Source organism: Canis aureus, chromosome 16 (assembly GCF_053574225.1).
Source record: "Canis aureus isolate CA01 chromosome 16, VMU_Caureus_v.1.0, whole genome shotgun sequence".
Taxonomy (NCBI): domain Eukaryota; kingdom Metazoa; phylum Chordata; class Mammalia; order Carnivora; family Canidae; genus Canis; species Canis aureus.
Genome location: NC_135626.1, coordinates 34,041,015 through 34,053,625, shown reverse-complemented (window position 1 = coordinate 34,053,625; position 12,611 = coordinate 34,041,015). Strand labels below are relative to the sequence as shown.

Sequence of the window (12,611 nt, the reverse complement as noted above, 5' to 3'; positions counted from 1 at the left end):
ACACACACACAGAGAGAGAGAGAGAGATAGGCAGAAGGAGAAGCAGACTCCTTGCAGTGAGCCTGATGTGGGATTCGATCCCGGATTCTGGGATCACTCCCTGAGCTGAATGAAGGCAGATGCTCAACTGCTGAGCCACCCAGGCATCCCTCAGCTACTCCTCCTGACACCTGTTTGACTGTGGAGTCTTGGCTAGTGGGAATAGACTTCCTCGGGTATTCTAAAGATCTGATAGAAAGTATTTGATGCGGGAGGACTTCTGATCCCATTCCTTAAGAAGCAGTATGTTCAGAGCATGCCTTTGTAAAATAACTTCTGGATATTTTCACAGTTGGAAAGGATCAAGTTTTGGTGGTTCTGAAGACCCAATTTGATTCCATTCTCCAGCTCTCAGGAATCTCAAGCCACCCCTCCTCCCTGCCCCCACTTCATCTAGGGTCTCATTGTTCACTTTTTCCTTCCATGATACGGAAGGATGCCTCCCACCTCCATCCAGTCTGTAGGACACACTGAGCTTGGGAGAGGATGTTCTGACTACGGTGTTGTGATTGGTAGCTGTGATTATTGCAAACCTTAGGGAGCTAGAGGGAGGTTGAGGTGGGGGGGGGGAGTGGGTGGCAGTTCTTTTAAGAAAGATGAGACACACATAATTGCCCCTGACATTTGCTGCTACTGCAAATCCTCTCAAAGAGACCTTGTGTCCCTAATGGGATGCCTTCACAGGGAGATAGGACCCAGCTTGATGAATCAGTTGTGGCCTCATTAGTCTTTCCCTGATATTTAATGGGAGCTGATACCCAGCCCCCCAGGGGCCAGCCCAGGCACTGATGTCTCGAGGGAAAGGGTCAGGCTGGGAGCACTCAAGTCGACAAGGGAAGGTGCTGGTTTTCCCTGTGTTGGGAGCAAATCCATTTTCATACTTCATTATTGAAGCAGTAGCTACAAGGTAAGATTAAATACAAAGGAAGAGAAAGAAATGAAGAACACAGTAGAAAGATAGTTAGAAAGTAAGGGAAAGAAGAGCTGGCATAGGATGCACTCAATTTTGAGCTCACCTCTCCGGACTTTCCTGGAACTTCTGTTACCTACATAACCTCATTTCATTCTCACCAGTTTCCTCTGATTATCTTTATTTTAGAGAGAAGAAATGGAGACTGAAGGAGGGTAATGATTTCATCTGGCTGCCCAAGTGTAAGGACTGCAGAAAGGCAGGATTTATTTATTTATTTTTTAAAGATTTTATTTCTATTTATTTGAGGGAGAAAGCATGAGTGCAAGGGAGCATGAGAGAGAGAGAGAGAGACAGAGAGAGAGAACGAGATAGGAGTGGGGCAGAGGGAGAAGCAGACTCCCCACTGAGCAGGGAGCCTCATGTGGGATTCCTGGGATCATGACCTGAGCCAAAGACAAACACTTAACTGACTGAGCCACCCAGGTGCCACCCCCTCCTTTTTTTAAAAGATTTTATTTTTATTGGTTTATTTGGGAGAGAGAGAGAGAGCAGAGGCAGGGCCAGAGGGAGAGAGAATCTCAGGCAGACTCTCGGCTTTGGGGTCGAGATCAAATCAAGGGGTTTGATCTCATGACCCTGAGATCATGACATGAGCCAAACCCAAGAGTCAGAGAGTTAACCGACTGCACCACTCAGGTGCCCCAGAATTTATGTTCTTTGAACTGTTGCAACATAGTACAATCCATCACTCAAAAATCAGAGATGGGCAAACTATCACTGCAGTCTAAGTTCACCCAGCTGCCTGTTTCCAGACTGCTATGGCCTAAGAATAGTTTTTGCATATTTTTAATGGTATAAAGAGAATCAGAAGCAGAATAATATTTCATGACACATTAAAATTATATGAAATTTGAATTTTTGTGTCCATAAACAAAGTTTTGTTGGAACATGGACCTGCTTATTTTTTTGGTTTGTTTTTTGTTTTGCTTTGTTTTAAAGATCTTATTTTTTTAAGTCACAGAGAAAGAGAGTATGAGTAGGGGTTGGGGGGAAGGGCAAAGGGAGAGGGAGAACTCGGCTCGATCCCAGGACCCTGAGATCATGACCTGAGCCAAAGGCAGACGCTTAACTGACTGAGCCACCCAGGCACCCCTTAAATATTTTATTTTAAGTAATCTCTATGCCCAGTGTAGGGCTTGAACTCATGACCCTGAGATCAAGGGTTATATGCTCTATTGACTGAGCCAGCCAGGCACCTCTATGGTTACCTATGACTGCTATCATCCTACCATGACTGAGCTGGATCATCATGACAAAGACATTGTGGCTAGCAAATCATAAAATATAAAAAAAAAAAACAACATAAAAATCTGGACTTTGATAGGAAAGATTTGCCAACCCTGTTCAGACAGATTCTTGGACACCCTGAGTGACAGAGGCAGAGACAAATTAAGTTCAGACATGGATGCACACTTTATTGATAATCGACTTTGTTAGACATAATTAAGCACCCGCAATTTCAGAAACCCCCAACACTGTTCCATTGCCATCCAGCAATGGTCCCAGAAGGATTTCAGGATTTATAAGCTTCATTAAATATTGCAGTAGAGATTGCTCAGCCACTTCAGTGATTTGCCCTTAAGGTATTTAGTATTTTCAAGTAAATGACAGGGATGAGGGTTTGAATGTAACTTGAAGAGTTTGCTAGTTCCTTTGTCTCTTGATTATTGCGTGTGTGTAATTATTGCAAAAAATATTTGCTTTCCTCAAAGTTGCTCTGCTCAAGTTTGTCAGTGTGGGTGGTATATATATCATGTTTGTCCATTACTGTAAAAGGGGGAAACAAAAGGATAAAGAAAAGAAGACAACTCATTGGAGGCTTTTACCAGGTCATGGGTTTGATTGCAATGTGCTTTTAAAACAATATGCATAGGGGGGGATCCCTGGGTGGCTCAGCGGTTTTGCGCCTGCCTTTGGCCCAGGGTGCGATCCTGGAGTCCCGGGATCGAGTCCCGCGTCAGGCTCCCGGCATGGAGCCTGCCTCTCCCTCTGCCTGTGTCTCTGCCTCTCTCTCTCTCTCTATGTCTATCATAAATAAAAAAAAAAAAAAATAAATCTTAAAAAAAAACACAATATGCGTAGGTTCTCTTACATCAACCGCCTAAGAGTCGCGCTGTAAGAAGCAACAACCTCTCCTCTTCTCCACCATCTGCCCGGCAGCCGCCAAGCAGCAACCATGCGTGAGTGTATCTTGATCCACGTTGGCCAGGCAGGTGTCTAGACCAGCAATACCTGCTGGGAGCTCTATTGCCTGGAACACGGCGTTCAGCCCGATGGCCAGATGCCAAGTGACAAGACCATTGGGGGAGGAGATGACTCCTTCAACACCTTCTTCAGTGAGACGGGCACTGGCAAGCACGTGCCCAGGGCAGTGTTTATAGACCTGGAGCCCACAGTCACTGATGAAGTTCGCACTGGCACCTACTGCCAGCTCTTCCACCCTGAGCAGCTCATCACAGGCAAGGAAGATGCTGCCAATAACTATGCCCGAGGGCACTACGCCATTGGCAAGGAGATCACTGACCTTGTCTTAGACCGAATTTGGAAACTGGCTGACCAGTGCACGGGTCTTCAGACCTTCTTGGTTTCCACAGCTTTGGAGGGGGAGCCGGTTCTGGGTTCACCTCCCTGCTGATGGAACGTCTCTCTGTCGATTATGGCAAGAAGTCCAAGCTAGAGTTCTCCATATACCCTGCCCTCCAGGTGTCCGCAGCTGTAGTAGACCCTACAACTCCATCCTCACCACCCACACCACCCTGGAGCACTCTGATTGTGCCTTCATGGTAGACAACGAGGCCATCTATGACATCTGTTGTAGAAACCTCGATATTGAGTGCCCAACCTACACTAATCTAAGCAGGTTGATAGGTCAGATTGTGTCCTCCATCACTGCTTCCCTCAGATTTGATGGAGCCGTGAATGTGGATCTGACGGAGTTCCAGACCAACCTGGTGCCCTATCCCTGCATCCACTTCCCTCTGGCCACATATGCCCCTGTCATCTCTGCTGAGAAAGCCTACCATGAACAGCTTTCTGTAGCAGAGATCACCAATGCATGCTTTGAGCCAGCCAACCAGATGGTGAAATGTGACCCTCGCCATGGTAAATACATGGCTTGCTGCCTGTTGTACCGTGGCCACGTGGTTCCCAAAGATGTCAATGCTGCCATTGCCACCATCAAGACCAAGCATACCATCCAGTTTGTGGACTGGTGCCCCACTGGCTTCAAAGTAGGCATTAACTACCAGCCTCCCACTGTGGTACCCGGTGGAGACCTGGCCAAAGTACAGTGAGCTGTGTGTATGCTGAGCAACACCACAGCCATTGCTGAGGCCTGGGCTCTCCTGGACCACAAGTTTGACCTGATGTATGCCAAGCGTGCCTTTGTTCACTGGTATGTGGGTGAGGGCATGAAGGAAGGAGAGTTTTCTGAGGCCCGTGAGGACATGGCTGCCCTGGAGAAGGATTATGAGGAGGTTGGTGTGGATTCTGTTAAAGGAGAGGGTGAAGAAGAAGGAGAGGAATACTAAAGTTAAAAATGTCACAAAGGTGCTGCTTTTATAGGGAAGCTTATTCTGTTTTGAACATTGAAAAGTTGTGCTCTGTGCTCTGTGCTCAGCAGTGTATACTCTCATATACAATTACTGACCTATGCTTTAAAACACAATGCTTTGTTATAGACCCAAGCTGTCCATTTCTCTGATGGGTTTGAATAAAGTATTCCCTGTCTTAAAAAAAAAATAAAACAAATAAAACAATATGCGTGAGTGAATTGTCTCACTTTCCAATCCAAGAGAGTTTGATTCCTCTGTAACAAAAAATACCCTGACCTGACAGGAAAACACTCAGAGAGGAGCCTAACGGACGATTCTCTCTCTCTATTTTCCAACATGGTTTTGATTTCAAGAAAGCCCTCCTGGAAAAAAAAAAAAAAAAAAAAAAAAGAAAGCCCTCCTGTCATCATCTCTTTCCTGCTCCTGATCCCCATGAATATCACAGGTGGACTGCATTTGTCCCCTGCCCTATTCAGGTTTTGCCTCTTCTGTCTCTCTTGGATTCTGGATAAATCTTCATGGTTGCCATTTATGTTAAACACCCACCTGACTTATCTTAAGGTGCATGTCTTATCATTATACTTGCTTGTTGACCTATTTTCCCTGACCATGGGCTTCTTAAAGTGTGCTCTTTTTTTTTTAACTTTATTAAAAACATTTTTAAAAAAGATTTTATTTATTTATTCATGAAAGACACAGAGAGAGGCAGAGACATAGGCAGAGGGAGAAGCAGGTTCCCTGCGGGGAGCCCATCATGATACCAGGACCCTGAGATCATGACCCGAGCCAAAGGCAGACACTCGACCACTGAGCCACCCAGGTGCCTCTAAAAAGTTTTTTTTAAAAGATTTTATTTATGAGAGAGAGAGAGAGAGAGAGAGAGAGAGAGAGAGAGAGAACACAAGCAGGGGGAGGGACAGAGGGAAAGGGAGAAGCAGGCTCTCAACTGAGCAGGGAGCCTGACTTGGGGCTTGATCCCAGGACCTCAAGATCATGGCCTGAGCTGAGGACAGATGCTTAACTGACTGAGCCACCCAGGTGCCCCTTAAAGCATGGTCTCTTTAAAAAAATCTGTACCTCTAGCACCCAAATGGTGGCCACCCACAAAATTGATCCACATTAAGTATTCACTGACCGAAAAAAATGGATAGGGTTGGGGGGTCTTGTCAGGGAGAGCCCACTGGGCTGAAATTCTGGGACTGGAATGCCTCACTCCCTTCTCCTCTGGATGAGAGAGAAGAGACAGTGTGTGTTAAGCTTCTGAACAAGTCTTCTGCCTTTGAACAGAGGGCAGAGGAAATATGTCTGAAGAAGGTGAACATGAGGACAGACACTTTAAAATGAGCCCACAGATCCGATGGCAGTAACAAGACCCACTGGGTGCAGTGGCTTGTGGTTGCCATAATTCTATTTGGACCTCATCATGACCCTGTGGGATAGATTTTGTTTTCTGTTTTACAGGGGAAAGAAACCAAATCCAGACAGATTATGTAAATTCTCTGATATTATTTATTTAAGTCAACAACTAAGTGGGGACTCAAGCTTGGTCCTTGTCTAGAACCTTGTAAATATTCCTTCACGAGAAAATCTACCTGTCTTTACAGTGGTGACTTCACAGAAGAATCAAACACTTTCTATTCTTGCTTTCTGGCAATCTTGGGTCATGTAGATAATTGTTATATTCTCTCACATTTATTGTTCTCCGCCTCAAAACAAAACCAAAAACTGACACCCTCATGCTCTGTGTCACAAGGATTTTAATTGCTCTCTTACATTTGTCTTAATTATAGAAGCCTGCCCTGCAGGGATAGTGCGATGAACCAGAGGAAGAACAGAGTCTGAACTAACAGTGTGCAAGGATTGACACCAGAAAGGCCAAATACAGTCATCAGATGCAGGCCCAAGACGAGTGGCTGAGATAGGGATTTGTGCAATGTGTGAGGAGCTGCTGGAAACTGGGACAGAACGGATGGTGACAGCAAGGTCACATCAGCCAAAGGGGCTGAGACAGTGGCTGCAGATGGGGCTGCAGATGGGTCAGCCTGGAAAGGAAGGTCCATCTCCACACTAGTGTGGGAGCCTTGCCTGTTTTGTCTATGTTGAATCTAGTATGGGGCCTGGCATTTTCTGGAACAGAAAGGATGTGAGATTCACTGTGGCCTGGTTCTGAGCACAGTCAAGGGAGCAGTGAGAACATCTATTTCCCCAAATCCAAAGCCAACCATTTATCCTTGTACCTCCTGTCACCCTTCAGTCAACGATACGGCTGTAATAGCATTGTTATTTTTCTTTTTTAATTTATTTATTCATGAGGGACACACAGAGAGAGAGGCAGAGACACAGGCAGAGGGAGAAACAGGCTCCCTGAGGGAAGCCTCATGTGGGACTCAATCCCAGGACCCTGGGATCATGCCCTGAGCCAAAGGTAGATGCTCAACCACTGAGGCACCCAGGCGCCCCTGTAATAGCATTGTTCTCCACCCTGTAGCCACTAGCCTCATCCAAGGAAATGTCACCATTCTCCAGGAGTTCTGTGATAACCTCCTATCTGCTCTCCTCTGATTTTCTAGAGCATGTACCTTCTCCCACTGCCACCACTCCCAACCTCTTGTCCCAGAGCCTTCATTCCATCCTCATTCTTTATTTTTTATTTTTATTCTTTAATTTTAAAAACTTTTTCTTTTTTATATGTATATATTTTTTTCCATCCTCATTCTTTGGATCACTTTCTCCATCTGGGTCAGATCCTTCTGTTATCTGCTCTTAAAGCACCATGGATTGTTCCTTCTAAGGCCTTATCCTGATTTCTTATTGTGTGTGTGTGTGTGTGTGTGTGTGTGTGTGTATAGTATGTGATTAATTTCTTTCTCCACTAGATTTAAATTCCACAAGGAGAAGGGCAGTGTCTATTTTTTGCTCATCTATGACCGTGTTTCCCAAGCAACCAACACACTCAATGACTTGGTGATTGTTAAATAAATAGATAAATACATTTTAGCTAACGAGGGAATTAACCAATACATGGGTGGATGATGCGATGGGGAGTCACGACTCAAGGCAGCCTGCTGTGCTGAGATCAAGGGCGAAACCAAACAAGTCAGAACATCCGGCTGAGATCTCTTGCCTCCTGCAAGAAGAGGGAGACTGATTTTTAAAACACTTACTTAAAAACATATTTCATTATTCTAAAATGCTTTCCTAAATGGATGTAGTGAACTTAAACTGGGAATCACATAATATGATCCAACAACTGAAATGAGGCAAATTGGTTCCTATCTAGGCAAAGAGAAACAGACAAGAAACTGACATATAACATTCCCGGATCTTCTAGAACTGAGAGGCGAGGAGAGCGGGCTCTGGAAGGCGAGCGTGCAAGATGAGCTTGTATTGTCTCGTGTGAACTTCCTTTAGCTGCTTGGTGCTTGAATGATTTTGGCTTTGGACCAAACACACTTGCCTCTTGAGCTGCTCCTGTCCAGAAACCACCTCCTCCCCTCTGCCTGTGCATCTGCAGGGTTAATTGCCTTCGGGGATGGTTAGTTGACCATGCTTTACAGATGGGACCACTGAAGCTGAGCGAGCACAATAACTAGGCCAGAGGCAACAAATGCATGTTTTCTCCTTAGTCCAAACCCTCCCTCATCCAGGGCATACAAGCCACTCCATAAATGAAACCTGTTCTTAGCTGTGGCCTGGAATCCATCATTTCTCACCATAGCTGGTAGAGAGGCACTGATCCCCCTAAACTCCCTCTGTGTGTTGGTGCCAGGTCTGGTTCCCAGCCCTGTTTCTAAGCTCCCTTGAATCAGCCGCAGGGTGGGAAGGGGTAGGTCGGAGGGGGCAGAGAGGTGGGGGAGAGGGGCAGACCTATGTCCATGAGGATTAATAGGGTGGTCAAAAGATCCCAGGATTTGGAGTTGGATGGACCTAGGTCCGGATCGCAGCTATCTCATGGCAGTTTGCTGAAACTTTCTGAAAGTTTTTGCCTTCTCATCTGTTAAGGGAATAAAATAAGACAGGCTTTGCAGGATCCCTGTAAGCATTGCATATGCAAAGTGGCCAGTACAGACACTAGGCTTACAGTTGGACCTGTTTGAGTTTGCTTCGTCAATCTCTGTCACCTCTCCTTTGGGAAGTAGCAAGGTGCAGAGGACGGGTGTGAGTTTAGCAGCCAGACTGACCCGGTGAGTTCCCAGCTTGGCCATGGACTAGCTGTGTGGCACTGTGCAGGTGGCTAAAACTCTCAGATCCTTTTTTTTCTGATTTGTTAATGGGGGATAGGAGGTGGGGGAGGGCCTTGCAGGTTGAGCCTCACACAAAATAATACATGGCAAAGGTGGAGGTGGATTCATTACATGCAAATTTCCTCTTCCACATTCCTCTGTGGATTGATGGAATGAATCAAGGCTATTTGCCCATCCAGGGATGATCGACTCTTACAACACACACACACACACACACACACACACACACACACATTTTCAGAAGGAAATATGAGCCTAGGAGTAGCCCCACAGAATATTAACTGAGGTGTTGCTTTCACTGCCTGTCTGCACGGAGGGCTGTTTGTGGATCCCGCTCACATTGCTCTGCCAGCCGTGTACCACAATCACACCTCTGTACAAGGCCGAACTTCTGCTGTGGACGAACTCGGCTCCATCTGAGCCACGCAGCTTCTAAGACTTCCTGATGACAAAACTCCCTCTGTGTTATTTCAGGAAGTGTTGCTCCTTTCATTTCATTTATACAAGTGGCTATTAAAGGGAAACCAAATCTCACACCCAAAGCCAGCCCTCAGGGCATTTTCCTACATGTGTCCACCAGTGGGATAAAACATCCCCTTTCTAGAGGCATTCTTAGAACCAAGGTTTTCTGGAAACGGGAAGGATTGAGTGTCCCATGTGCTCAAGAGGCAGGCATCTTCCCCTAGCACCACTGGTTCTCCGCAAGTTCCCAAAGCATCCATTTTTCATCAACTGTATGTGAAAGGCAGAGAGGGGTGGGGGTGTCTACGAAACTTCTGCCTGTCTCAAGCTGCGTTTTCATGAATCCTGGACTTTGGCCTCTGGCCCACCTGCATTTAGATCCTCGCTCTGCTGTCTTCTTACCTTGAGCAGATGCCTTAATCTTCATGAATTTCAGTGTCCACATCTGTAGAATGGAGGAGAGAAGAGAGCATGGGACATCGTCACCATTTGGCAATGTTCCCCCATCCTTCCCCTCATTTCTTTGAGGTCTGTTGAAAAGGTGAACTAATTAGGTGTGATAATGTGAAGCTCCCTCAAACAGGGAATGATTTTTTAAAAAGATCTTTATTTATTTATTTATTCATGAGACACACACACACACACACACACACACACACAGAGAGAGAGAGAGAGAGAGAGAGAGAGGCAGAGACACAGGCAGAGGGAGAAGCAGGCTCCATGCAGGGAGCTTGACGTGGGACTCGATCCCGGGCCTCCAGGATCAGGCGCTGGGCTGAAGGCAGGCGCCAAACCGCTGAGCCACCCGGGCTGTCCCTGATTTTTTTTTTTTTAATATTTTATTCATTTATTCATGAGAGACACACAGAGAGAGGCAGGGACATAGGCAGGAGAGGTAGGCCCTCCTCGGGGAGCCCCATGTGGGACTGATCCCAGGACCCCAGGATCATGACCTGAGCTAAAGGCAAACGCTCAACCACTGAGCCACTCAGGCATCCCTTATGGGGAATGATTTTTGATGGCCCCTGGGTCTAAGAAGAGAGCAGCTCTGCAGATCACTTCCGGGCAGCACTTGCAGAGCCCCAGATGCCGCTTGGTCAGGCAAAGCAAAGAGGTAGGAAAGGCGTGATTGCATATGACCAGATGCAGGTCCCAGGGCACCTTCTCCTCTGCTCCCCAGGCCGTGCCTCCCCACCTAGCCTTTCTTACTACACTCTTTTTTTGCAGTGGTGGCCACTGGGGACGCGACTTCCTTCTTTCCCAGTAGGCAGGTGACATCATCTGAATGCCTAGGGCTTCTGGGTGTGGGGCTGGCTGCTTTCTGAGGGTCTGAGGCTAAAGCAGCACACAATGACCCATCCACTGATGCTTTCTTCAGGCCATTTTGTTCTACTGCCTGGGCTCAGCACCTGCATATATGGTTTCTGACAATTCTTTAAACTTTCTGAGTCTCAGTGTCCTCATCTGCAAAATCATGGGAGTACGACTGTCTCAGGATTTTTGAAAATGTCTTCTGTGGGATCCTGGCTTGGGAGGAGGTGACAGGTGTCATGTGAACAGAACTGTGTGATCAGGTAAGTGTGGGCAAAATAAAGACTCTACTCAAAGACTTCTCTTCATGCAATATGAATCTTCAAGTAATATTCTAAACATTCTAAATTTTTCTTGCCACCATAATATCTCCTTAGACAGGACAGGAGATGTAGTATAGCATAGTGGGAAAGGGCACAGACTTGGGACCCGGATTACCTGAGTATCAACCCCACCTTTGCCACTTACTAGTTGTATTAGTTATTGACTGTTGCCTAACATATTCCCACACACCTTGTGGCTGAAAATAACACAGATTTATTATCTCACAGTGTCTGTGGTAAGGAATCTGGGACCAGAGCTCAGCTGAGTCATTGCTCTGGTGTCTTTTATAAGGCCACAATCAAGGTGTTGGCCAGAGTTGGGGTCTCAGCTGAAGTCTCTGGTGGGGAAGGATGGGATGCCAAGCCCGTGTGGTTGTTGGTAGGATGGAATTCCCTGTGGGCTGTTGGCTGGAGGCCTGGCCCTCAGTTTCTTGCTATGTGGGTCACTCCAACACAGCAATCTGATTTCTCAAATCTAGCAAGGGAGAGGTCTGCTAGCAAGATGGAAGTTGTGATCTTACACAGCTTAATTGTGGAAGTGACAACCTATGCATTTACCATATTCCCTTGGTTAGAAGTAGTTACTTGCAAGACACCTGGGTGGCTTAGTTGGTTAAGCATCCAACTCTTAGTTTTGGCTCAGGTTGTGATCTCAGGGTCATGGGATCCAGCCCCACGTTATGCTCTGTGCTCAGCATGGAATCTGCTTAAGACTCTCTCTCCCTCTCCCTAATATCATCTATCTAAAGTTGTGATTAAATGAATCAACGTATAGAGAAAAGGGTCTGGCAAACAGTAGGCACAGTCTCGATCTATCTGCTTTCCTTGTTAATGAGACCAGTGCCTGACACAGAACACACAGTAAACAGTATTGGGATGAAAGAATCAGGGAAGGGACTTGCATTACATGGAATATGCTTCAGGGTTGGCTGCCCTCCTCAGGATGCTGTGAAGATTGGAGGCAGGGAGCTGTGTGGAGCACCTGGCAATGTCCCTGGCACACACTGGGTTCCCAGTCATTGTTAGTTTCCCTTCCTGCTCTCATGTTTTTATGTCCAGTCTGGGGCTTAGAGCCCCCGAGAGGTCAGGTCCAGTTTTCCCCTCTGTTCACTTCCTCCCTTCCCCCTCTCCCTACCTCCTCCTCCACCTAAAGTAATCTTCTTGGTACAGGGCCATGAGCAGTTAAATGCTTCACAGGGGCTCTGGATGAGGCTGGCAATGACAATTAAGTGCATTTGAGGTGCCTGAGCAGCGATGGAAATGAGGTGAATGGGGAAAAAAGGAGAATAAAGGTCTAAAGAAGTAGAAAAAAGAGACAGAAAAGACCACTTTGAAGAGGAGTGCTCTCTTTTCTCAATGGGCCTGAGAGTCTGAGTTTTAATATTCACATTTAAAATCTTAAAAATCTTAAAGACACTGCCTTACGTGCTGTTCTTCCCTCTTAGGGCTCTTAATCACTGTATTCAAAGCAGGTATTCCTTCCCAGGCTTCTCCTCTGCACATGTCTGTGCAGCATCTACTTTCAAGTGGATTAAAATGGATTCACTTTGCAACTTTCACACTACCTCTTGAAACAACTGGCAGAAACAACTGATGCCTGCCCGGTGCTCCATGCTTGCAAAGTGCCTTCAATGCACATTAACCCGATTGAACTTTGAAATGACTGGAGGAGGTGGGGATTGCTGCTGTCTTCATTTGAGGGTGG

General features: G+C 46.4%; 1 pseudogene; it reads left to right on the top strand.

Moving 5' to 3' along the window:
* Positions 1-1,186: 1,186 nt before the first annotated feature.
* Positions 1,187-4,676, top strand: LOC144286349 (tubulin alpha-1A chain-like; annotated as a pseudogene).
* The last annotated feature ends 7,935 nt before the right edge of the window (positions 4,677-12,611 follow it).